Raw genomic sequence first — 26,231 nt, 5'->3', positions numbered from 1 at the left:
AATTTGCCTCCTCTCCCTCCAATCCCCAAATACACTCCGGGATTCAGTGCGATGGGAAAATCAAACAGTGACTGCCTCTAAGCAGGAGAGGATAGTGATTTTTGGCCAGGAAGGAAGGAGCAAGGGGGAATTTTCTGGAGGGAAAGTAATGACCATTTTCACCGGGGTTTGGATTAGGTGGTACGGCGCGCATTTGTCCAAACTCACGGAACGATACACTGAAGACTTGTGTGTTTCGTTATATGTGAATTTTAGCCATCCTAAAACCTTGGGTAATGAAACAAACTCCCAGGGAAAATATTTGGGATGGTGACAGGGTTAAGAGCTGGAAGTGTTAAATTTGCATTTTTATCAGCTCTGTCATCATCCTCACCAACCACAAAATACAAAAGTCTTTAGACCACGTCTGTAGGGGGAGGAGTGGGTGGAAGTAAGAAGAAGCCAAAACCTGTATCTAAAGCACACGGTGCATATTCCGGGGCAATTGTCTTTCTGCAGGCACTGCCAGGAAACCAGACCTTTGCCCTGAACTGAGCAGGCTTCCTTTAGCAGCTACTCCTTAGGTAAAAATAATCACTAGGGTTGTTGGGGGGTGTGGAGGGCGGGGAAGCTGAAGGGCGGGAACTCGGTTGTGAAGCCCCTGGTGGAGACCCCTCCTAGGGTGGTGGGAATTGGGCATCTCCGATTCTCTGATGTCTTCCCCTAAGTAAGCGTAGAAATGGGTCAAAAACTGGCAGGGAGGAGAGGCCTTGCTTTAGGATAAAATCCATTACATTATGGGTTTGGGAAAAATTAAAAAAGCATGTGGGTAAAGAATAAATGTTACTAAGATTGTATTGTTGGAGGGTCTTCCTGTTCGCACCTTGAGAATCACTCTATTTCCCCAGGTTACCAGTGTGGTGTGCTGCTTTTATTATCATGCAAATTTCAAGCCTAGAAAACACAGAGAATAATATAACAAAGAGTAGTATATCCACGATTCCGTCTCGGAGCACCCGGCTGGCTCAGTCCGTGGCACCTGTGACTCTCGACCTGGGGGTCGTGAGCTCGGGCCCCATGTTGGGCGTGGAGCCTACTTAAAAAAAAGTATATTTCCATGATCCAGTCTTGTTGGATTACTGTTTTTTTCCTTTTTTAAGATTTTATTTTTAAGTAATCTCTACACCCAACGTGGGGCTCGAAGCTATCGCCCCAGAGATCAAGGGTTACCTGCTTCACTGACTGAGCCAGCCAGGCGCCCTGGGATTACTTCTTTTTCGAGAATGCAAGGGTGTTTTACTTTGTGATCAGTGATTATTAATAACTAAAGAGTTCAAATGAATCAGAATTGTCCTTCTATGAACACTTATACCCTCTTGGCTTTTTCCTCCCCTTTACGCTACACGTACTTGGATATAGGCGTTTGGACGTGATAACTGGTGATTGGTTGCCGTTCCTGTTTTCCTAAACAGGTACATATAGCTCTCTGAGTGACTGCTCTTAGCTTTTGCTATTTATAATTTATAGAGATTTTTTTTTTTTTTTTTTTTTGCTTAAGGGACTTACTGTTAAAATAATTGAGGCATATCTGCTTTTCCAGCTCTACAGACTCTATAGTCTGGTTGCTTTATAATTATATTTTTTTCAGCTTCATGGAGATTTAATTGACATATAACACTGAGATTAAGGTGTACAACGTGATGATTTAATACACATATATATTGTGACATGATGACCACAGTAATGTTAGTAACACCTCCATGATTACTTTTACAGAAATTTGTTGTTTACTTTTTGTTGTTGTGATGAGAACACTTAAGATCTATTCTCTTAGCAACTTCCAAGTACATAATGCAGTATTCTTAACTAGAGTCGCCATGCTGTGCATGAGATCCTCAGGACTTACTCATCTTATTACTGGAAGTTTGTACCCTTTGACCACCATCTCCCCATTTTCTGTATCCCCTAGCCCCTGGCAACCACCAATGGTGGTACTCTCTTTTTCTTTAAGATTTTTAAAATTTATTTATTTGAAAGAGAGAGAGCACATACAAGCAGGGGGAGTGGGAGAGGGAGAAGCAGACTCCCTGCTGAACAGAGAGCCCAATGCGGGGCTTGATCCCAGGACCCTGGGATCATGACCTGAGCTGAAGGCAGATGCCTAACCAACTGAGCCACCCAGGTGCCCCACCAATCGACTCTCTGTTTCGGAGTTCAGCTTTTTTAGATGCCACATATAAGTGAGATCATACAGTATTTGTTTTTCTCTGATATATCTCACTTAACATAATGACCTCAAGGTCCATCAATGTTGTTGCAAGTGGCAGGATTTCCTTCTTTCTCATGACTGAATAATATTCCATTGTGCAGGGCGCCTGGGTGGCTCAGTTGGTTAAGCGACTGCCTTCGGCTCAGGTCATGATCCTGGAGTCCCGGGATCGAGTCCCGCATCGGGCTTCCCGCTCAGCAGGGAGTCTGCTTCTCCCTCTGACCCTCTTCCTTCTCGTGTTCTGTATCTCTCATTCTCTCGCTCTCAAATAAATAAAGAAAATCTTAAAAAAAAAAATTCCATTGTGCATTTACTTATGTATATAATATAATAGCCATATAGAAACATCTTCTTTATCTATTCATCCATCCGGAGACACTTCAGTTGTTTCTGTACCTTGGCTATTGTGAATAATGCTGCAATGAACATAGAAGTTCAGATATCTCTTTGAGATCCTGATTTCATTTCCTTTGGATATGTACCCAGAAGTGGAATTGCTGCGTCACAGGGTAGTTCTATTTTTAATTTTGTGAGAAACCACCATACTGTTTTCCACAGTGGCTGCACCAAGGGATACTCCCACCAACAGTGCATGAGGGTTCCCTTTTCTCCACATCCTCGCCAACTTGTGTTAGCTCTTGTCTTTTTGAGATGAGCCATTCTATCAGGTGTGAGGTGATAGCTCATTGTGGTTTTGATTTGCATTTCCCTGACGATGAGTGAGTGATGTTCAGCATCTTTTCATGCGTCTGTCGGCCGTCTGGATGTCTTCTTTGGAGACATGTCTATTCAGGTCCTCTCTTCATTTTTTTAAATTGGATTGTTTGGTTTTTGCTATTGAGTTGTATGAGTTCCTTATATATTTTGAATATTAACCTCATGTTATAACACTATCAGCAATTTCAAAATTTTAAAATGGAGATCTTTATTTGTAATGTAAATCAGCCGTTCTCCAACATTTAGTCTTAAGAATCTGAGGACTCCAGAGGGCTCATGTTTGTGTGGATTTTTATCAATTGGTGTTACCAGGTTAGAAATAAAAGTGGAGAAAAATTTCTAAATACTTATTTATTAATTTATTTAAAATCACAATAGCAAACCCAATATATGTTAACATAACACATTTTCATGAAAACAACTATTTTCTTAAATAAATTTATTGGGAAAATGGCATTGTTACACATCTTTGCAGTCTCGTTCATGTCTGCCTTAATAGAAGCTGGATTCTCATATTTGCTTCTGTATTCAGTAGATTTCTTTACAAGATTTTATTTATTTGAGAGAGAGAGAGAGAACGAGAGGCGGGGAGGGCCAGAGGGAGAAGCAGACTCCCCGCTGAGCAGGGAGCCCGATGTGGGACTCGATCCCGGGACTCCAGGATCATGACCTGAGCCGAAGGCAGTCGCTTAACCAACTGAGCCACCCGGGCGCCCTTGTATTCAGTAGATTCTGAAACATTGTTTCGTTCAGAAAATATAGAGAAAACCCAGCCTCCCAAGGATAAGTATTTGGAAATAGGAGGAGTATACTAACAACTTTTTCAGGTAGTTGTAGATATTCTTCTATGGTACTACACCAAATTGTGACAAGTGGTAGTTTCTTGAAGAAAATATACATTATGAGATTTGAAACCATAGTAATGACGTTTTTGTACTCTGTTACATTAAAATTCATTGGCTTATCTTACATTTTGAATGAATATTTTACCCATGCATGATTTTGTAACATTGTGTGTTGGTCATGAGGGAAATATTGTTTCATTGAGTTATGTAGATCTTCCTTATACAGTATAAAATAAAATCACACTCATTAATACCACTGATCTCCTCGGAGAAGTCTTTAAATGATGGGAAGCTGTCAAGCCCATGGGGGCATATTCAAGTTTTCTAAAATTGTAATTGTCACTTGAAAGCTCAAGTTCAAACTCAAATTTTATTATTGGCAGCAAATACTGTCAATTGTTTTCCTCAAACTGACAAGCCCATTTTGTTCATTTTTGAGAAAATGTCTGCCTAGTCCTCAACTCTGTAAAAACCCCTGGTTGTTAGTTAGCCTTTCGAGTTAAAATGGTATCACGTGAAAACAACAGCTAGTTTACCTGGCAACTCAAATATTGGCACTTGAAACAGTCGCTGAGTGCTTTTCTTTTCTTCTGAGATTTTATTTGAGAGAGAGAGCGAGAGAGTACGAGTGGGGTGAGGGGCAGAGGGAGAAGCAGACTCCCTGCTGAGCAGGGAGCCCGACTCGGGGCTCAATCCCAGGACCCCAGGATCATGACTTGAGCCCCCCAGGTACCCCCAAACAGTCACTGGGGGCTTTTCCTTGAGACAGTATATGAACATTGGTAGGCAGCAGAAAGGATTTAGACATACTTCTCATTTTGTCACACAGAATTTAAGAAGATGTGTACTCAAGAGTTGAAAGATAGTAAAAGTAATAATTTTACTGGCATTTGTGTTTTCTGCAAGTGCATGGTGGTGGGAACACAATCCCTACTAGTACAGCGTGCGCCAATGCCTTCATTCAAGTTCAGGTTCCAGCACCTTTACTCCCCACTGCTTTGTAACACTAGTGCAGATATCAGCATGGTGAGAAAGACAAGTAACATCTTTGAGGCATTAGGAGAATAGTTTTGACTTCACAGAACCCTTGAAAGGGTCTTGGGGACCCCCCAGGTATCTGGCGACCACACTTTGAGATCTAGTTGTAAAGGCTCTCAGTATTTTTTTATCTCCTTTAGGTAAATTTAGTGTCAGAATTTTACCTATTTAGCATTAGCAGATGAATTTAGCATTCTTTTAGTCAGGAATTCCATGTGTATATATACCATAATGTGCCAGCAATACAATGGTGAGCAAAAGCAAAGTCTCTGCCCATATGGAATTTCTATTCTACTGGGTGAGACAAACTGTAGTCCAATTATCGGGTAACTGTAAATGTAAAATTGTCATAAGTGCCATGAGAACCACAGTAGGGGCAGTTGGCTTAATCTGTGGGTGGGAGGTTAAGATACAGTGTTCCTGAGGACCTAATGTTTGCCTTAAAACCTCGAGGGTCAATAGGTGTGAGCAGGTAGAGGAGGTGGTGATAGTGTTCCCAGGCAGCGGGACCAGCACGTGCAAAGGTCCTGAGGCAGGAGGGAGCTTGGCATGTGGCAGAAATGGGAAACAGCTCTGAAAAGGAGGGAGGCTGATGGGAGATAATGACAGAATGGGAAGAATAGATGAAAATATATTGTAGTCTCCACTAGCATTTTGGCTTTTATGCAGAGAACAAAGAGGGGCCATTGAAGTGTTTCTAGAAAGGGTGGCTTGATCGAATTGGCAGTATAAAAAGATCACCTGGGCAGCAGTGTTGAGAATCAATGGATGATGTTGGGGGGGTTGGGCAGATGAATGCAGGGAACCATTTTTCAGATGGGGAGGCTCAGAAATGTTGATGTTTGCCAAGAATCACACCACTCCCAATCTTTAAAACTAGAATTTCCCACTGTTTTTATTTTTCAGCTCCATTGAGGTATAATCGACAATTAGAATCGTAATATATTTACGCTATTTTTTTCTTCAAGCAACTGAATGATATTTCTGATATAGAGGCTTCTAGGTTTGGCGGGTGGGCGGTCACGGACACCTCCTCTGGGATTCTACTGACAACTAATAACCTTCTCCCTAGCGAGGTTCACATTTGTACACACACACAATTGACACATTTCTAGAGGTTTTCTTTTGAAACCCATTCAGAGACTGCCCAAGACCATTTGAGACCCAAGGTTAACAAGGCTTATTCTAGGGCCTTTCAAAGCTATCACTGGTGTTAAGTCTGGTCCCTGGTAGATTTTTTAAATAATCATTGAAAACACTAACCACTTTAGAGTTCCAGATTAAAAATGGGTTACTCTTCATAGAATTACCATGTAACCAGCAGTTCCACCCCTAGGTATGTGTTCAAAAGAATTGAAAACAAGTGCTTAAACAAAAACTTGCACACACATGTCCATAGCAGCACTATTCACAATAGCCAAAAGGTGGAAACAACCCAAGTGTCCTTCAGTGGATGAATGGACAAATGAATTGTGGTCCTGGGCATACAATGAAAGTATTTGGCAGTAAAAGGGAATGAGGTCCTGCTGTGTGCTACAACATGGATGAACCTTGAAAAGACTATACCAAGTGGGAGAAGCCAGATACAAAAGGCCACACGTTGTATGATTCCATTGATATGACATGTCCAGAATAAGTAAATCCATAGACAGGCAGAAAGTAGATAGTGGGTGTCTGGGACTGGAGAGGGGACAAAGGGAATGGTTGCTTTGTGGGTACAGGGTTTTTGTGGTGATGAAAATGCTCTGGAATGAGATAGAGGTGATGCTTGCACAACATTGTAAATGTACCAAAAGCCACAAAGTAGACAGTAATAGATGGGCTTTTTAAAGACTTTAAACCCGAAGCACCATTCTTTGTATTTGTTCCTTTTGGCCTCTTTCCTGAGCTGCTCTGGGTCAGCTATTCCTCCCTTGTTGACTACAGCAGTGGTTCTCAAAGGTGGGGGCAGGGAAGGGGAGGTGGATTGTTGGGACTCCCAGGGGACATTCAGCAATGTCTGGAGACAGTTTGGTCGCCAAGACCTAATGCTATCTAGTAGATAGAGACCAGGGATGTTAAATATCCTACGATGCACGAGACGGCCCTCATAGCAAAGAATTCTCTGACCCCAAATGTCAATAGTGCCAAGGCTGAGAAACTCAGGATTATAGTATTGTTACCGTATAATTGAAAATGCCAATACCTACTTATTATGGGCATTCTTATGGCGACAGCTCCCATTCTCTTGGTCTCTGGGGCTTGTGATGCCAAACGCTGAAACAGCCCCGAGGAGAGGGTTCTGGAACCCTATAGGGAAATCAAAGACCTCAGCCTTGTTACTTGCGGATCCCGCAAAGGCTATATCCCGTAAGGTCCTAGGGACAGCATGGAACTAGAAAATGGAAGTTAACCCTTCCATGTCTGGCTGCATGGTATCTGCATGCTGGCCACCTGGCAAGGGTGAGCGGATAAAGAATAAGAATGTTCTTCACAGCATAAGAACCACATGATCTGTAAAGGAAGGAAATGAGCATAGTACCATTTTTCTTTATCTTTTCAATTATTCTAAGAATTGCATCGTCAGTAATTTCATTCTGAACCAAGGTTTATTTATTGATTTTTTTTTTTATTAATCTACTCATAGAAGGTTGGTCCTTTTATCTTACAAGGGAAACACTGGCTATATGGATCAGCTTCATTCTCTTTAATATTATTTGAATATTGGTAAAAACAAATGCTTTTAAAACAGGCATGATCTTGAATGAAAATCAGATCCTCCATTTTAAAAACCTTGTCACTGCCTTTCTTGAAGGGAGCAAGCCCCTAGTGCATAAAATGGCAACAGATTCTTAAATATTCTCCTTATTATTCTGCAGAGAGATGACATGTTCAGAACACCCTTAACTACACTTACATTACTTTAGAAAATACCTTAGGGAAAACCTTCAGTAATTATTTGCTTGCTGGAAGATTTACTCTCTGAAAAATTATGCTTGGTCTTTCCCTAGCTGCTGAAAAATGTCAGAACTAGGACATATCATGCTGAACACATTGTTTGACAATTTGGCGGTCACACAGGGGAGGGGCTTCATTGTAGTTCCTCTCTAATGGGTTTGGCAAATGCATCTGTACCTGCCCCTGCAGTGGTAAACTCCCCAGCAGTGACCATCCAGAATAAATAGCAAAATCATGTTCGAGGACAGGGAGCAGTTGCTTAAGTGGATTCACTCATACTGAAAATGCCAGGAAGTCAAATTCACATTTTTCTTCATCTAGGGGTCTGGCTAACCCTTTCTAATAACAGTGCACACTTCTATGAGGCCACTGAGGCCAGGACGTCATGTGTTTGTGATTGGAAGACTATTGCTACTAAAGGAAGTGATGTATTTGAAAGAAATTAACAGATACACACGAAGGTGGGTGTGAGTTTCTCAGCATGGAAACGGATTCTGTCCTCAAATGGTTGCATGGAAACATCTGTTTCAAACCATTCTGAACTAGGAAGAATGTGGGGACCAACTACGGTTTGCCTGGAAAACGCTTACCTCACCCTCTTGACCTAAGGGATGGTGTCTGGACAAGGGAGGAAACAGAAGTGGCCTTGGAATCACATCCTTTTAAAAACAAAACAAAACAAAACAAAACAAAAACCATGTCCTTGTGCTTTTTTGAAGGGTTTCTTCACAGCATAAAGTTCCCCAAATATCCTCTTTGTGTTTATTTTTTTTAACCCCTTACACAGTTTCCCCACAGTTAGTATCTTTCATGACTGTGGCATATTTGTCAAAATGAAGAAACTAAAATTGGTGTAATTTAACCAAGCCCCAGACTTTATTTGAATTTCACGTTTTTCCATACTGTCCTCTTTCTGTTCCAGGATCCCATTCAGGACACTACACTGCATTTAGTCATCATTTCTCCTACTCTTCCTTCTTGGCTTTTGATGACCCTCTCTTCTTTGCCTGACTATAAGCTTCAATGCGCTCTTCAGAAGCCCTTCTAAACATACCAGGGCCATCTTTTCAACTGTGTCTGTTGTAAGGGAGAGAAAAAAAAAAACAAAACTTTTCCTCTACCTTCTCAGTTCTGCAGTTGGGTCCCTGGAAATTAAACTGAGAAAAGACAGGTTAACGAGAGAAAAACTGAGTTTATTAACATGAGCCGAGTGTGTGTGTGTGTGTGTGTGTGTGTGTGTGTGTGTGTGTGTATGGAAGAAATTCAGTGATAACTTAAAGTGGTGGTTAGAACTTAAGCTGTTATGGCATCTTAACAAGAGCAATAGATTTGCAGAGAGGTGACAAGACAAAAGGAAAACAGGCTTAGGCTTTTAGGGGTGACAAGCCACAGTAAAGTAAATATATGTGGGGAAACTAATGGAAGATAATGGTTAGCTAGTGAAGTTCGTTATGGGTAGATTCCTCTCATCTCCAGGCTAATAAGAGGCTATGGTTGTCCCTGGTGCTTAGGAGTCTAAGAATTGTCCTCCTCTTCCCGGTATGAGAGAGGGACACCTTTACAAATGGAATTTTATGTTCTGCTTTGAGGCAAATGGGGAGAAGGCAGAGAGCTATTTTTGGCATCTGCTCTTTCTCAGTTTTCTTCAGCTCAAAATCTTATGCCAAAGTAGTTTATTTGGAGCTATCATATTCTGATCCCCTGCACTATAATTCAAAAAACTAATAAACCAAAAACGAACAACAACAAACAATTTTAAAAACCAATCAGAAAAACTTGGGAAAATTTAAAAATTCAGTGAAAAGGCTCTCCTGGTTGCCATTTTACCTACATAAAATCAGTCATCATCCATTTAATGAATTTATTTTCTACGATTTTAGTGCCTGTTCTGGCATAACTCAACATACAGCTGGATCTATTTCATGGGTCAGAACAAGAGGTCATCAGGCAATAGGAAGGACTAGACTAGGCAAGCAAGATATTAGAAACTAGACTTCCGGGCTGGGAAAGGACAGAAATTTGGACCAGACCATGCCTAACTATATGAGGGCAAGTTCAGAGAGTGGGACCATAGAACATCTGGGAGACCCCAGACAGGTAGCGTCAGAAATTGAAGCAAATAGGGGCGCCTGGGTGGCTCAGTTGGTTAAGCGTCTGCCTTCGGCTCAGGTCATGATCCCAGGGTCCTGGGATCGAGCCCTGTGTTGGGCTCCCTGCTCAGTGGGGAGCCTGCTTCTCCCTCTCTCTCTGCCTGCCGCTCTGCCTACTTGTGTTCTCTCTCTCTGTCAAATAAATAAATAAAACCTTAAAAAAAAAATTGAAGCAAATAGTAGGAGCATGGGGACAAGGGGTTGGGAAAGGTGGACGGGCAGATGGACTGGCAGTGAGTGCCAGACAGGGTTAGGTGATGTGCAGGAGCCAGTCAGCCATGAGCAGGAGGTTGGCCAGAAAGAGCAGAAAGGACATCAGCCTGCCCTCATGCTGCCTGTGAATCAGAGGCCGGATCCTGGTTTGAGATCTCAGAGCTTAGGTTCTGAGTTGTATCTCTGGCAGGGGTTGACCATGCAGGGACTACCCAGAAGCAAGATACCCGGGATACCAAGGTAGAAAGGTGAGCACAGGAACCCCAGCATTAGAATTAGGGCAAGGTAAGAGCAAGGTCAGAACCCAGGGTAACCTGAGATTATATTAACTTCCCTGCCAAACAAAAGATACTAAATTCCCCCTGAATAGGAAAAAAAGTTACCGCTAACCCTAACTCAGAGTTTCAGCCTTGGCACCAGTGAGATTTGGGACTGGATAGCTCTTTGATGCCAGGGCTGTCCTGTGACATCACAGAATGTTTAGCAGCATCCCTAGCCTTGACACACTAGATGCCTTTGGCACCTCCATCCCCTGCCAAGGTGTGACAATCAAAAATGTCTCCAAATATTGCCAAACACCCCCTGGGGACAAAATCACTCCTGTTGAGAACTACTGCTCTAAAATGAGGCTGACCCAGTAAGAGGCATTAAATGGCCTCAGTTTTAGTAGAAAAATGCCTGGGGGAAGAAAACCAGGCCAGTTATTACAACCCAGAATAGGAATCAAGGGAAGTGATGCACCTAGTAAGGCAGTGTGGATGCAAGGGCTCCTTCATAGAGAGCCCCTGCATAGGCAGGTGTTAGAAAATGTTGGTCTTCGGTGGAGGGAGTCCGGGACCATAAATTGCCTTGCTCCATATCCACAATATATATGGTAGAAGTGGGTATGTATTCACTGATTTAATGGGTCAAATGAAATTGACTTGTGCTTAAAGCAATGTTGGACACACAAAGCCAGAAGAAATGAAAATTGTCTTTGTGTTTTCATACCATGAAAGCCATCCGAGCCTTAAAATGCCTTTGCCCAACGTGGGACATATTTTACTGAATAATGCCCTTTTGTACTCTTTAAGTTTTTTTCAGTTGAGTCTTATAAAGGCATTGTGTAGAACTTTTTTTATCCCAGAAAATAGTGGTCATTGAAGCATTTTGGTGGACTTGTTACCATTTACATACAGTTCTAGCGTAGATTTCTCTGATTTCCTGTGTGGTATTGATGTTTGGGAATAAACTGCAAAGAGCAATGATTTCCATATACTTTGCTGCTTAAATCCACGTGAATTTCTTAATTTCATGCCACGTTGCACCATTACACTGTGGTTGGCAACTTCCAAAATGGCCCCCACGATCCCCACTTCCTGGTCATTGATGTGGGAAACAAAGGCAGAAGAAAAATCATTACAAAAATTTCCTTACTACCTACAGCTCAGTGACAAGTCCTTGAAACAGGCAGAGTGACATTCCTCTAAGGACTCAGCTGCCTTGCTGTTAATACTTTGCAAAGGGCAAAAAGGCAATCTTAGCTCGACCCCCAGGATTCTGTAAGTCTTCTCTAACATACAGAAATTCCTTTGGAAACTTCCTTTATCTCTACCCACCAAGATGCATGTTGACATTCATCCCCCAAGCATATGACCCACTGATACGCATCTGAAGGGTCTCATGACTGAGTACTTCCTAAACAGTAATAAATGACCTTTCCCCAACAATAGCCAGCCCCCTCAGGATCCTGGAAATCTTGTTTCCAAAATACCTGGGAGGCTTGTGCTCTCCCAAACCCCCTCCCAACCTGAAAGTATATAATGAGCCACTGCTCATGACCCCAGGGCAGCTCTTTTCTGCCCACGGGTCCCGTCCCCGGGCTTTAATAAAACCACCTTGTTGCACCAAAGACGTCTCAAGAATTCTTTCTTGGCCGTGGGCTTTGAACCCTAACGTCTCTCCAACATCAGTGGTCACACCTTGTGTAGTCCCCTCCCTTTGCGTGACGGCCGGACCTAGTGACTTGCTGTTGGCAAATACAATATGGTGCAAGTGATAGGGTATGGCTTCCAAGATCAAGTTCTAAAGATCATCACTTCAGCTTTGCCTTTTCTCTGGCTCCTCTTGCTTGCTGTCTCCTGTGGAGAGACCTATGAGACAAAGAACAAAGAGAGACCTCTGGCCAAGGGCACCAGGGTGGCTCAGTCGTTAAGCGTCTGCCTTCGGCTCCGGTCATGGTCCCAGGGTCCTGGGATCGAGCCCCGCATCGGGCTCCCTGCTCGGCGGGAAGCCTGCTTCTCCCTCTCCCGCTCTCCCTGCTTGTGTTCCCTCTCTTGCTGTCTCTCTCTCTGTTTTATAAAAAAAAAAAAAAAAAAAATCTTAAAAAAAAAAAAAAGACCTCTGGCCAAAAGCCAGCAAGGAATTGAGGCCTTCAGTCTCACAGTATGGAAGGAACTGAATCCTGCCCACAAGCACTTGAGCCTTCAAATGACTATAGCTCCTGGCCAGCACCTTGACCACAGCCTGCGAGAGACCCAGCTGAGCCACTCCCAGATTCTTGACCTGCAGAAAGTGTAAAATCATAACTATTGTTATTTTTTCCCCTTTTTATTGTTATGTTAATCACCATACATTACATCATTAGCTTTTGATGTAGTGATCCATGATTCATTGTTTGTGCATAACACCCAGTGCTCCACGCAGAACGTGCCCTCTTTAATACCCATCACCAGGCCATAACTATTGTTATTTTAACTTGTTACATTTTAGGGTGATTTGCTAGGCAGCCGTAGATGACTAATGCATACACGAAGCTCATTCTGCACTTAGATCGGTGGCCTATTCTCGGATCGTCCAGTGAGGCAACAGAGAGTTATGGAGACAAAACAATGAAACTTGAACTCCAGCTCCTGCTGGGTAGAGAGGGGCCCTGGGATAGGAGGACGGCTGCTGACCGTGACACACAGATTTTAAGGCTGCTGAGAAATGAAAGAGAATCTACCTGCAACGTGGAAACAGGAAGTCCACCATTTGTAGCCCTAAGACCAAAAGACCCGAGTGTGTCTAATCTGCCCGACAGGGGGGAAGTGGGAGGAAAGAGCAAAGTGGAGAGCAGCAGCATGAACACCAGGCGCAGCCTGCGCTGCACAGTGGGGAAGGGGCGCATCCGGGCTTTGAGGAGCACCAAGGGATCCTGGAAGAAAATGACGATGGTGGTTTCAGGGGAAATGTGAAACATGCTTAAAAAGAGATTTCTAAAATGTGATGCTTGGTAAGAAGTCAAACATCTCTAACAACCACAACCACAACCCCCACAGAAGAAGAAGCCTCAGCCTCCCAGCCTTCTAGGTGACTAAACTGTACTGGGTTTTCCGGACAATTCCATAGGCCCAACAGACAGGAAAGAGCGAGAGAGTCAGGGATGTGAGAGTCCATTCTTTGTAACTGGACAAAAACACTTAAAGACAATAAGAGTACTATTTATTGATCACGGCACGAAGCAGTTTATGGTTTCTTGAAACTTCATGTTTTGCCCCTGAGGAAGCTAAGCCCTCACAACCAAGGTGTGTGACTGGTGGAGCCAGCGGAAACCCAGGTCACTTGATTCCGAAGCGCGACCTTTACCCACGGGTGCTGTTGGCAGCTGTAACAACCGTGCAGCCCAAGGTACGAGCAATCCGAACAGGATGGCCCTTGAGCTGAGCCATCCTGGGGACCCTTGCTGGGCCATGCTGGCCGGATCGCGGGAGGCTAGCGCAGTGACCAGGGAAGGAGGGGACCCCACGGTTGCTCAGGTCACTGTCGATTGAGTATATGTTTATATACTAACCGGTCCTGCGGGCCTGTCCTTTGGTACTTAAGCATCCCATCAGATGTACCGGTGCAGGTGGGCGGAGAGCAGCTCTGTTCCCAGCCAGTCTGGTCCCGGGCCTCCTTTCTCTAGGGTCCTGTCTCCACTTGTCACACAAAGCCTGGACGTTTATTTCCAGCACAAACTGACTAAAAGTGAAGGAGAAACCAGACTGTCTGTTCCCTCGAGCATTTGTAGACAGACAACTTTTAAATAGAAGCACCCACATGGGATTCTAAAAGCTGTGCTGGCATGGTGAGCTCTGGTCGGAGATCCCTCTAGAAAGAGAAAACTCGAGTGACCGTCTTGTCTCGTGAAAAGGGGTGGGGGGTGGGATTTGGCTGTTTAGGGAAAAGCTGGTCTCTTCATCTCATGTAAAATCACAAGACCATGGTGTAAATTTAAAGTAGTCATAGAGTCGCCCTCCTCCAGCCTGGCTGGTTCATTTATGCTGAGTGCAGATTTGAGGAGGAAAGCCGTATATTTGGCCTTAGGCTGGGGGATGCCACTGACCGTGGAATAGAAAGAAGTGCTTCTCTACCCTAGAGTCACCCTCCAAGGATTTTGGTGATCGATCTGCGGTGTGGCCTGGCAACGAGATTAAAATCTCCCCCGATGATTGCCACGTGCAGCCCAGGGTGGGGATCACTGATCCAGAGGGATGGCAGGACATTTGCAGGGACCACAGTTTGAATGGAGTTTTGCCACTTACGAGTTGGATCGAGTAAATGACCAGATTAGCCCGGTTCGTTTTCCCAATAAGCCACCCAGGTGTTGGCCCAGCTTTTCCCCTCTGGTGCGTGGAGGGAACTGTGGTCTGGTCTTTGCGACTTGCCTCTCTGTTTTGTTTCCCCTGTTTGCACTTGAAGGGAGAATTAACGCTTTAACAACTTCTTTGTGCTTCTGTTTTATCATCCTCAAATTAAGAATACTACTCAGGGATCGGTAGCAGCTATTTTTGTCGCGGTCCTGCAGGGACATAGCTAATGAACCAGCCGGGGCGCTGGTGGAGCAGCATTTGGTGGCAAAAACTTGCAGAACCAGGGACAGTAGCAAGGGCGTGAAGCCCATTGCCTGGGGCACTCTAGCATGGCTGTGCCGGACACGGGAGAGAGACCCACACCCTGGGCTAAGCGAGAGGGTTAGGGAAGCCCAGTCCCCTCCGTGTATGAAGGTTCCTAGAGAACTGTAACATGACAGAGCAAAAACCTTCCTGGTTGTAACTGAGCTGATATATGCAAGAACACTTCAACAGTTACAACATTATACAAGGGAAGATGGAGTTATTGTAAGTCTCCTATGTTTTCATGCATACCATAGTCCTACACATCCTTATCATTGTTCCATGTTGGGATTTTCTGGGGCCATTTTCCAGATAGTGCAGTATACCATTTCTCAAACTTTCATGTGCATGCCAATCACCCAGGGCTCCTCTTAAAATGTAGATTCTGATTCAGTGATCTGGATGGGGCCTGAGATTCTGCATTTCTGTATTTTCAGCATCTCAGTGATGCTGAAGCTCCTTTTATAAAGAAGGTACCGAGCATTGTTCTAGTTGCTCTGTCTCAAGGCACACATTATGGCCATCAAACATTGCCCATTGCCATCTTTCTCTGGTGTATTGGCCTCCGTTTAGAGGGGCCAGACGAAACATGTATGTCCCAAACATACTTAGGTAAAAGTTTACTTCTCGCTTGTCTGAAATTCAAACGTAACGGGGCTTCCAGCTAAATCCGTCTACGCTAAACCCCACTAGCCTCTTCCCACTTGTAATCTGCTGCCTCTAATCTGTTGGGGCAGCAGGAGTCGAAAACAGAGCTTGAAATGAGAGCTGCCAAGTGTAAGAAGCCCTCAATTTTTTCCCCCCATTTACACTTGCTTCCCCATCGCGTCACACCATCTCCATTCTGACCAAATCTGTTTCCCCAACTCCTCACTCCCGAGTTCTGAGACTCTGACACCCAGTTGCCTCCTCACCATCTCTGCCAGACTGTCTAGTGAGATTTCAAAACTAACATGCTCAAAGCAGGACTTCTTGACCCAACCCCTCCCCGGCTCTCCCTGGGTTCTACCAGTTTCTCCTCCCATAGCCTGCTTCCCCGTTTGTGGCACCAAGGGCCAGCAACCTAAGAGCCATTTGGGGTGATCTTTTCCACACACACCCCTTTCCAGTCCATCGACGTGGCCCTGGTGGCTCTCTCAGAACATTTCTCCAATCCATCTGTCCCTCTGCTAAAAAATGAAATTTCAGCTGAGTAAATTTCAAAGATCCTATTGACTTTATTCACTGATAGTCATGACTCATTGAATAAGCAGCATCTGTTCCAGCAAATAGAATGGATCTCCGAGAGCTGTGCGGTATGAAAGACGTTTGTAGGCCGAAGGGGGCGGGACAAGGAACTTCCTGGGGAGGAATGGATTGTTTCAGGCAGTCACCTGCCTTTGGTGGCTGGCAGGGGTCCATCAGGCCAGTTACTTCACTAGTGCTGACCAGGTTATTCTAGATTGACTGGCTTAAGATCCCACTCCCGGGACAGGCTGAAACTGTAAGTAAGCCAAGTGATACGTCTCGGTTTGGTGATGTGGGCTTCACACAAGTGACTCCATTTTGGGCCTGTGGCTCCCTTTGGCCACCTGTCATTCCCACTGCTAAAATCCCTGTCTAGGCAGTCACGCCCTCTTGCTTGGACTAGTGCATGGACTTACCTGGTCTAGAATCTCTTCTTGTTCCCTTGCCTCCCACTCCCCACAGAGCAGCAATCAGATATACCCTTCGCCTCCTCCCTCGTCAGTTGGCACACCCAAAACCCCATAGCAGTTCTCTGTTGGGATTATTGACTAGAAGCTGGTCAATCTCTCTGCAAGAGATTCCGAACTGGGGGTGATTTTGCACCCCCCACCCCGGGGCAATGTTTGGAGACACTCTGGGCTGTTATCACTAGGGGCATTCCTGGTACCTAGTGGGTGGAGACCAAGGATGCTGCTGGGACAGCAGCACGGATGCCAAAGAACGTCCAGTCCCAAATGTCAGTCATGGAGAGGTGGAGAAACGGTGGCCTGAGGTGAGTGGGGTCCCAGTGCTGAAGATGAAAGAATGAAGGACAGTTTCATGCCGACACACAGTGCTGCATTAATGAACACCTTCCTTCTCCAGCTTCCTGCAGCTGCCCCAAGGGGGACCGCTCCTGGCTGGACAGATGCAGCAAAAGACATCAAGACACTGTGCTGAGAGCCTAGTGAGCTCCCACCAGGTAAGCAAGCATTAAGTGGGATGCTTAGAGTTGATATAACATTGAACAAATGAAACCCTAGTAAAGCGTAAAACAACTGAAAACCAGAGCCACGTGTGCTGAAGGGCTGTATTTCCAGAGCTCCCAGGGGATGGCCGATGAAGGCCTTGCGCCAACGGGCCATACCGGCTGCCCAGAGAATTTGCAGAGAGCAAAGGCCTCTGATTTGTTCCCCCAACTGTTAGCTTTAAGTGAATCAACGGTAAGAAAGTTGCCTTTGGTGTCTCTTGACGATTAAAGGATGATGTAGGGAAAAGTGTTTTGATCTCTCACAAAAACCATGAAATTTTTTTTCTTCCATTGAAACATCTTTCCAGTAACATTTCAACAAATTAACAAGGGCAACTTCAAAATGTGTATTTCTTCCACCTTAAAAAAAACGTGACAGCAACTGTTGTTCTTTTCTACTTCATTAAGCTAAACAGACTTGAGATAAGGCCGGCCTTTCCTGCTGCTGAGTAATCCCATGGAGTATGAATAAAGCCACCGAAGAACTAATAGCTGCTAACGATCTCCCTCCACTAGCTTTCCTGTTAGCCATTTTTTCCTCTTAGCCATGTTCCCCCCTGCTGGGCAGGAAGCAGTCTGTGGCGCGGTTTACCAGAGAAGCCCCTCTGATCCCCTGTCACTTGATAGGCAAAACCCAAACCTGTACTTTGTCCAACAGGTCTCAGGAGCCCCACAGTAACAAATAGACGAAGTAACATGGCGGCGGTCCACGGGGATGGGGGCGGGGTGCAGAGGACTCCATGAGAGACACAAAATGGTTGCCTTTAGGAATCAGATATTTAGGGGTTTAGGATGGTGAAGGAGTTCTCAACTCTGGCTTCGTGTTAGAATCACCTGGAAAGTTTTTTTTTTTTTTTTTTAAAGATTGTATTTATTTATTTGAGAGAGAGAGAGAATGAGAGATAGAGAGCACGAGAGGGAAGACGGTCAGAGGGAGAAGCAGACTCCCCGCCGAGCAGGGAGCCCGATGCGGGACTCGATCCTGGGACTCCAGGATCATGACCTGAGCCGAAGGCAGTCGCTTAACCAACTGAGCCACCCAGGCGCCCCTCACCTGGAAAGTTTTTAAAAGTTCCGATGCCTGGGCTGGGCCCCACTCTCAGAGTTGCAGATGCAGTTGGCCTGGGGAAGGCCCAGGGCATTGAGATACTTTGAAAGTTTCCCAAGTGAGTCTAGTGGACACGGAGGGTTGAGAAGTACTGCCCTAGCCCAGGATTTCTCCACCATAGTGCTGGTGGTATTTGGGGCCAGATTGTTCTGTGCTGTGGGGGAGGCTGTCCTGTGTGCTGTGCGGTGTTTAGGAGCATCTCTGGGCTCTACCGATGGGAGGCCAGTAACATCCCCTCCTGCTGTTGTGACAACCAAAAATGTCTCCAGATATTGCCAAATGTCAAATGTCCCCTGAGGGACAGACTTGCCCCCCCTCCCCCCACCTCGCCCCAATCCCCTGCATTGAGAATCACTGTCTTGGCCATCGTGTGCAGAACGTAGTTCACTGGTGACCACACCGATGGTATGGTTGGGGGAGTGGGGGTGGAAGTTCAGCTCTCCGAAATAAAGATCTAAGGAATGAAAGAACTGTTCACCGTCCCATCCTCAGCCTCAAGGTGGGATCAGTGGTGCCTTCCATAACTCTACACTGAAATACCTTTCCTCTCGATTACAGACATACACAGACTACATTGGCTCTGTAATAAGTTATGGTCTATATATTGGATATACAAATCCATAGTCAAAATTGTCTGTGTGACATTAAAGATCTATCTCTGAGAGAAAAAGAAGACAATGCATTCCCTCTCTAATCGAGTTGTGTGTTCCCATAGGTGGCCACCTCCCCTCCATTCCCTGCTGCTCCCGGGATAACTTTCCCGATTTGGGGCCTCCAGCATCGCTGTCACCAGCCACCAGTCACATGTGGCTTGGTAGCTTTCAGCTTCAATTAATGTAAGGGAGATAAAAGTAGAAAGTCAGTTTCTTGGGCACACGAGCCACATTCCAGTTGCTCAGTAGTCAGGCATGGCTAGTGGCTACAGTATTTTAATGCTGCTAGAGAACATTCTCATCATGGCAGGGAGTTCTGTCGGACAGCCCCTGTTTAACCGTAGAGCTTCTGGTGACACTTTCACGCTTACATGTCCCTGCTAGTGCCCCACTGCTTCTTGGACCAGATTAGCTTGGCATTGAGGATGGTTCACGACATAACCGCAGCTGTCCCTTCTAGAGCCCCCTCTGCCCCTCTGTCTCCCGTGTACAGCTCACCACCTGATAGCAGAGACCACCACACTCTCCCACCTCCACAGCTCTCCCTGTGCTGTTTCCTTTGCCGCGAATGCTATTTCTCTAACTTCTTCACTAGGAAAACTCACTCTTGAGCCTCAGATTCAGCTCAAAGTCATCTGCGTACGTGTCTCTTATGCATAAGGCAGAGCTCCTCAAGGTCGAGGAGGGGCTCCCGTCCTCTTTGCATCACCGAAGGCTAGCACTGTGTGGGCACCCACATCTCAGGCAAAAGAATTAATCAACTAGCTAATGAACGAAGGCGGCATGATAGACACATTGAACACCACAGAAATCCAAGAACCCACACTTGGATGAAACTGATGGTGCCTCCTTGGGAGAAGAACATCTGCCTTTTATTTTCCGAGCAGAATGAGCAGATCTGGTGACTCCGGGCTCTTGGCTGGGATAGAAGAATAAATGCACTTAAAGCTTGTATCTGATGGGTTGATAGTCTCGGAGAGTAAGAAAGCAAAAAAAAGGGGAAATTTAGCGCTCTCCTATGAGGATTTCAACTCTTCTATCAGTGAAACAGAAATACCTCAAGAGAAAGAACATTTAAATAGTAAAAAACCAAACCAAAACCAAGGCAACAACAACAGAGAGGACCAGCTTAGCATTACAGCTGCACAGTGCTTCTGCCCTGGACTATTCTTAACTCTCCCTAAAGGATAGTTTGTCTCTAGTGCAGACCCCAGTGTTGTATCTCACACTTCCTTTCTTTTTCCCTCAGCACCTAACACGGTGTCCAGCACACAGCTGCACCTCCTCCAGGAAGCCTTCCTTGACTTCCCCTGACTACCCCTCTTCTGTGAACCGGAAACACCACGTATACTGCTTCATCATGTACTAACTTGTTTTACGTACTGTCTCTTTAATGTCACTATGTTTTTCCTCAGGTCAGAGACTCTTACTCTTCTTTGAGTTTTCATGGCTATTAAGAGTGTCTGACACTGCAATAAATCTTTGATAAATGAATAAACCTTGGCAGTGGACAATCCAGGTTTTAAAGGAGAACGACAGTATTTCTTTGCAATAGTTAACAGTATTAGTAGGAATTTTTAGAATTTGAAAGGAGGAGTGGGGGAAAATTTATGATTGTGAATTTTTTTGGATTTAAAAAAACTTTGGGTGGCTTAGTCGGTTAAGTGTCCGACTCTTGATCTCAGCTTGGGTCTTGGTCTCGGGGTTGTGAGTTCAGGCCCTGCATTGGGTTCCACGCTGGGCATGGAGCCTACTTAAAAAAATAAGTAAATTTGTTTAAAAAAACAAACAAACAAACCTTTGGCGTTACTTGGTCTGGATAAAGACACAACGATCATTAAATAATTCTAGCAAATAGAGACAATTCTAGAAAAAGAATCCATGCAAGATTCCTTTTAAACCTGTGGATTTCAATCCAATGAATAAATATTGAAGACTTGGGATGAGCAAATAACTCTGCCAAGAGAGAAAAAAGAAAATACTTCTGCCACTTAACATTTCATAATTCTGTGACCTTATTATTCTGAACACCTACGGAAGGTATTTTTAAACCTTGGCAGTCACATGGGGTAGATTTACATGAAGAACCAGGCATGATGGAGTCAGACCTTGCTCTCATCAAAGTTTCACTACGAACTGGTGCCAACGGGTCATTTTCAGATTCAGGCCATCGGTTTATGGCTTCACCCCAGAGTGGGCTAGACAATCACATGCCACCTGGCAGTTTTCAAGGTGCACGTTCTTGCTGTTTAATGTTCTGTCCCTTCCTCCGGCAGCCAGATGGTTAATCGCCCTTCCTTAAGCACACGCACATGCACAGAAAAGGTGTGAGGAAGGGCCCTGGGAAGGGGAGCCTCTCACACAGCCCTGCCGAGTCATGGGCTTGTCGACCCAACGATGGTGCCTGAAAGCCTTTTCAGCCACACAAAACCCTGGGCTTCTTCATTAGCATATCAGAGGTGGTGCAGTGGTGGGAAATGCCACGGGCAACAAAGGACACAGCTCAGTGGCATTTTGTCATTGGTGCTTACAGAAGCAGAAAAAATGATCTTCGGGCCAGGGCTGCTGTGATGGACAGATGTTGACATATTTTCTTGGGTGACCAATGTCTGCCCAGCACCCCGCCCTCCACTTGATCTGTACTCAAGGTTGCCCATCCCCCTCCAAGAGCACAGTTCCTGGACCAGTACATGAGGAAGAGCCGTGTCCCAGTCAAAACCTTCCTCTAGCTAAAATGAAGACACAGTTTCAGTTTTAACTTCATTGTGACTGGAAGGGACTTGCCCTTTTTTTCCAGACTTGAGAGCCTTAGCGGATACATGATGTGACGATAAATAGGAGAATCCGTTGCCAGTAGCTAATACCGTCACAGAGACTGAATCACTGTTTATGTCACCGAAACTCTTGTCAGGAACCTGCCATCTTATCATTTCATCCTGAAAGGGAGGAAAGGCGTTTAGTGACAAAGTAATTTCACATTCTCAATGTTAAGTGATTTCCGTTCTGTGATCTATACTTTCTAGCCGTGGTTCTCAACCGGGGGGGATTCTGCCCCAAGTGGACACTGGGCAGTGTCTGGAGACATTTCTGGTTGTCACAAATAAGGGCTGTGTGTGCTACTGGCATCTAGTGGGTCAAGGCGAGGGATGCTGCTCGGCATCCAACAATGCACAGGACGGCCCCGCGTGACAAAGACTTCTTTGGTTCAAAATGTCAGTAGTGCAGAGGCTGAGAAGCTCTGCTCTGTGGCCTTCTTTGTGAATATAATTTACAAATTCCCATCAAGACAAATTGCTACTGATGAATGGGCACCTCGAGGGACTTAGGTTCCCATGTTCACTATATTAATTTGGAATATGGAACCGTTTTTGACAAAGAAACAGGACCTACAGGATAATTTCTCATCTTTGGCTGTATCATTGGAAGATTTGATCTAAGCAGTGGGTGTAAAATTTTAGAAAATTGTATATTGAGCACAGAGGGGTGAAAATTTTCCTACGCGCAGTAATTCTGCTTGCTTACAGCCAACAACATGTCTTTACTTCACGCTCAGCTGAGTCTTAAATATACTCCAAATGGCATGAAATGTGATTAAAGAATTCTTCCTCCTCACTTGGAAATATTTATAACCTCTTAGAACATGACACATTGGGGTAAAATATACATTGTTCAAATATGCATGCATTATATATATTTTTATATATACACACACACACACATATATAATTAAATCTGTATCTAAAATCACATGTTGTAGTAGGTTTATGTTATTTAATATCATGTTTTCGCAAATCAAAATTTTTTCAGTTCGATATTTAGAAATCAGAATGTCAGTAATCTCATATATACACATATACATCCACATATATAAATAGATACAGATGTGTAGAAAATCATAGACAGCTGACCCTTGAACAATGTGGCTATTAGGGGTGTTCACCCCCTGTGCAGTCAAAAATCTGTATATAATTTTTGACTCTCCCAAAACTTTACTACTAATAGCCTACGGTTGACCAGAAGCCTTGTTGATACCATAAACAGTTGATTAACACTTTTTTTGTATAGGTATCATATACCGTATTCCTGCAAGAAAGCAAGCTAGAGGAAAGAAAGAATGATTAAGAAAATCATAAGGATGAGAAAATACACTTACAGTAGTGTACTGTATTTACTGAGAAAAAAAATCCGCATATAAGTAGACTCATGCAGTTCGAACCTGTGTTGGTCAAGGGCCAACTGTGTTGTTTTCCTTAGATACCAGTTGTTCTACCCAAGTAGCTAAACCACTCCAGATCCCAAACTCTAAGGACTATTGATCACTAGTTATTATATACATTGCTTTATAAGTTAGCTAAGTACCTTCTTTGTAGTGTCAAGTAGATGTTAGATGCCAGGGGGAAAAAAATGATAGACGATTATAATGAACTTTATAAAGAGAAACATAAAATAGAGACCAAAGTGAATTGCCTTAATCCATCTTCAGTTATCTTATAGTCTGTAGAATATGTGTTTTTTTTCTTCAACGTTTCAAATTAAAATTATTCTATTGTTTAAAAATCACTCAGGCCTGAGACACTGCCCAAATCAGAGTATGCGCTCTGGTGAAGATATTTCATATTTCACCATTTGAAAAAATAGTTTTACTTTCTGTAAAACGCGGTGGTTCATATTAGAATCAATTGAACCTTAAAAGCATACTCAGTTCTTAGGCTTCACTCAGACTGATCGGGTTAGAATAACTGAGGATGACATTAAAACAAAATAATACACACACACACACACACACACACATCAGGCCATTCTACCGTGCCTCCATAGTGGGAAGGTTGGCTGGAAACCCAGTTCTAAAGCACAGACTACCAGAGACCACCAAATTGGCAGGTAAACGGGGCAAATATTGCCCCATAGAGATGGTAACGACATTTCTCTGTCTTAGTCTAGTGGAGGCAGGGAGTGGAAATCGCCCAGGAGAATACATTTGGTATGTTAACAACTTAGCGATGATTCATTCCTTTTTTTTTTTTTTTAAGATTTTATTTATTCATTTGAGAGAGAGCACAAGCAGGGGGAGCAGCAGAGGGAGAGGGAAAAGCAGACTCCCCACTGAGTAGGACTCGATCCCAGGACCCTGGGATCATGACCTGAGCCGAAGGCAGAGGCTGAATCAACTGAGCCACCCAAGCGCCCGTGATGATTCATTCTTTAAATTGCCATCTTGAATGAGAAGAGCACCTTGGTATAAAGTAAAGAATGCTTGGGGTGCCTGGCTGGCTCAGTTGGTAGAGCGTGCGATTCTTGATCTCGGGTTTGTGGGTTCCAGCCCCATGCGGGGTGTACAGATTGCTTGAAAATAAACAAATAAACAAAAAAGGATTGCTAGAATCCAGGCAGTGTTCTTAAATCTGGCTCTTTCTCCGACTAAGCTCTGGGTGAGCTCTGTCAAGTACCTTCATTCTGCCTAGCCTCAGTTTACTCACCTATAGAATGAGAGGGCTTGGTTATGTGATTTCTACGGTTTCATTTAATTTAGAAAGAAAAATAACTATGAGTGCTACTTACGAATTTAGAAAAAAATTAACCAATTTAACATTTTATATTTTTTATAAATTTATAAGGCATTATATGACAAAATAATATACAATTTATCAAGGAATTTGGGGCAATCTGTCAGAAATATATTTCATCCTATCATGAAAATGGACCTAGTGTTTTGGTTATATGATATTTCTATAGCTCGCTATCTTAGACTGGTGATCAGCAAATTTTTCTGTAAAGGAGCAGATAGTCAATATCTTAGGCTTTGAGGAGCAGGCTCCAGAAAATTTCTGTCGCGTAATCTTTTCTTTTTAGTCATTTAAACATGTGAAAAACAGGTGATGGGCAGGATTTGCTGACCCTTGTTTTAAACAATAAAATTTACATTTGCGTAAAACCCACATTGCTTGCTTTATGACAACAACAACCAACCTACTAGAAGCTCTTGTTACACGTTGTTACATGGAAGCTGAATTTAGACAAAAAAGAAGCCGGCTGAAGTTGATCCCTAATGCCTCCTGGGGCCAACCAGCCATCTGCCGGCTGACCGGCTTACCCAGTTTTAGCCCTGAAGTCCCAAGTCCCAGGAACCTGGCATGGTTGGTCACCATCCACATAAAACTCTTGGACAGGTTTATTTCATGGGAAATCTAGGACCAAATTAAAAGGTAAAAAGCTTGAAATGGAAATGCTTTCAGGAGCTTTGATACATAAACAGCAGGCCAAGACCCCAGCTGGAAGACTTTAAAAGGAAAATTACAAGAGACTATTTTGTAGTCCTTTTTTGGATCAAGCTTGATTGAGCCTAAATCTGCCTTCCAGTTACAAGTCCCAACCCAACAGGCTGCAGATGAGGAAAAGGCTTATTCACAGGCGTGGCAGGTGGTTTCGAGTACAAGTTTATACATCCCCTGGAGATGATAAATGCTAGATGTTAGGATGAAACACAGCCCAACCTTATTGCTCAAAGGTGACAGAGTTTATAATTACTTTCTGGGTTAGTCTGAGAAAGACACATGGCATGGACCTAGCTGTAAGCCTAACTATGAATACGAAAAATTACTAGTTGGGATTGCTTTGGAAACAGCCAGGAATAAAAGAGAGAACAATATTGTCAACATGCTTTTATGTGCATTATTATCATTAATTTGAATCTTTAAGACTGCAAACTCGAAACTCAAAGGCTATTTTTCTCTTAGGAACTTGCCTTGAAATTAGGTATGCTGACCCTAGGGGAGCTTTGTTGCGACCACATGGCTCTCCATTTGTACTTTATAAAAACATTTTGTTAAGACATAAATATTGAAAAGCAGATCTGAGAGCTTAAAAGAGGACGTCATTGAGTAAAACAAAATCCAGGAGATAATTTAGAATCTTTTGCAATATTTTTTTCATTGTCATCAGTTTGGTCCAGTTCTGATCCTAGTTTGGAGCTGTAGTGGTGTCTTTACGACTCATCCTATTTGGGTCATAAAAGCATCTTTTTTTTTTTTTTCTTGGCATCAAAACCTCTTGCATCTTTTGAAGCTATGGCTATGGGTAGTTCTCTTTAGAATCTACTTTAGCAGAATCAGTGATGCTGGAAAATAATCACACGTTTCTCTTAAATGGATCTTCCTGCCCCTTCCATGGTATTAAATCCAGGGGAAAGAGGGG

General features: G+C 43.9%; 1 long non-coding RNA gene across 1 annotated transcript in view; it reads left to right on the top strand.

Annotated features, from left to right (window-relative positions):
• Positions 1 to 26,231, top strand: part of LOC112812554 (uncharacterized) — a 149,686-nt gene that overhangs the window by 113,834 nt on the left and 9,621 nt on the right. The window contains exon 5 of the long non-coding RNA XR_012381105.1: positions 17,135 to 17,231. This is a non-coding gene — a long non-coding RNA (uncharacterized lncRNA). The remainder of the gene's footprint in view (positions 1 to 17,134; positions 17,232 to 26,231) is intronic.

Source organism: Callorhinus ursinus, unplaced genomic scaffold, assembly GCF_003265705.2.
Source record: "Callorhinus ursinus isolate GAN/ISIS: 27379988/994484 unplaced genomic scaffold, GSC_fseal_2.0 scaffold16, whole genome shotgun sequence".
Classification (NCBI taxonomy): domain Eukaryota; kingdom Metazoa; phylum Chordata; class Mammalia; order Carnivora; family Otariidae; genus Callorhinus; species Callorhinus ursinus.
This window is presented reverse-complemented; position numbering and strand designations above follow the sequence as displayed.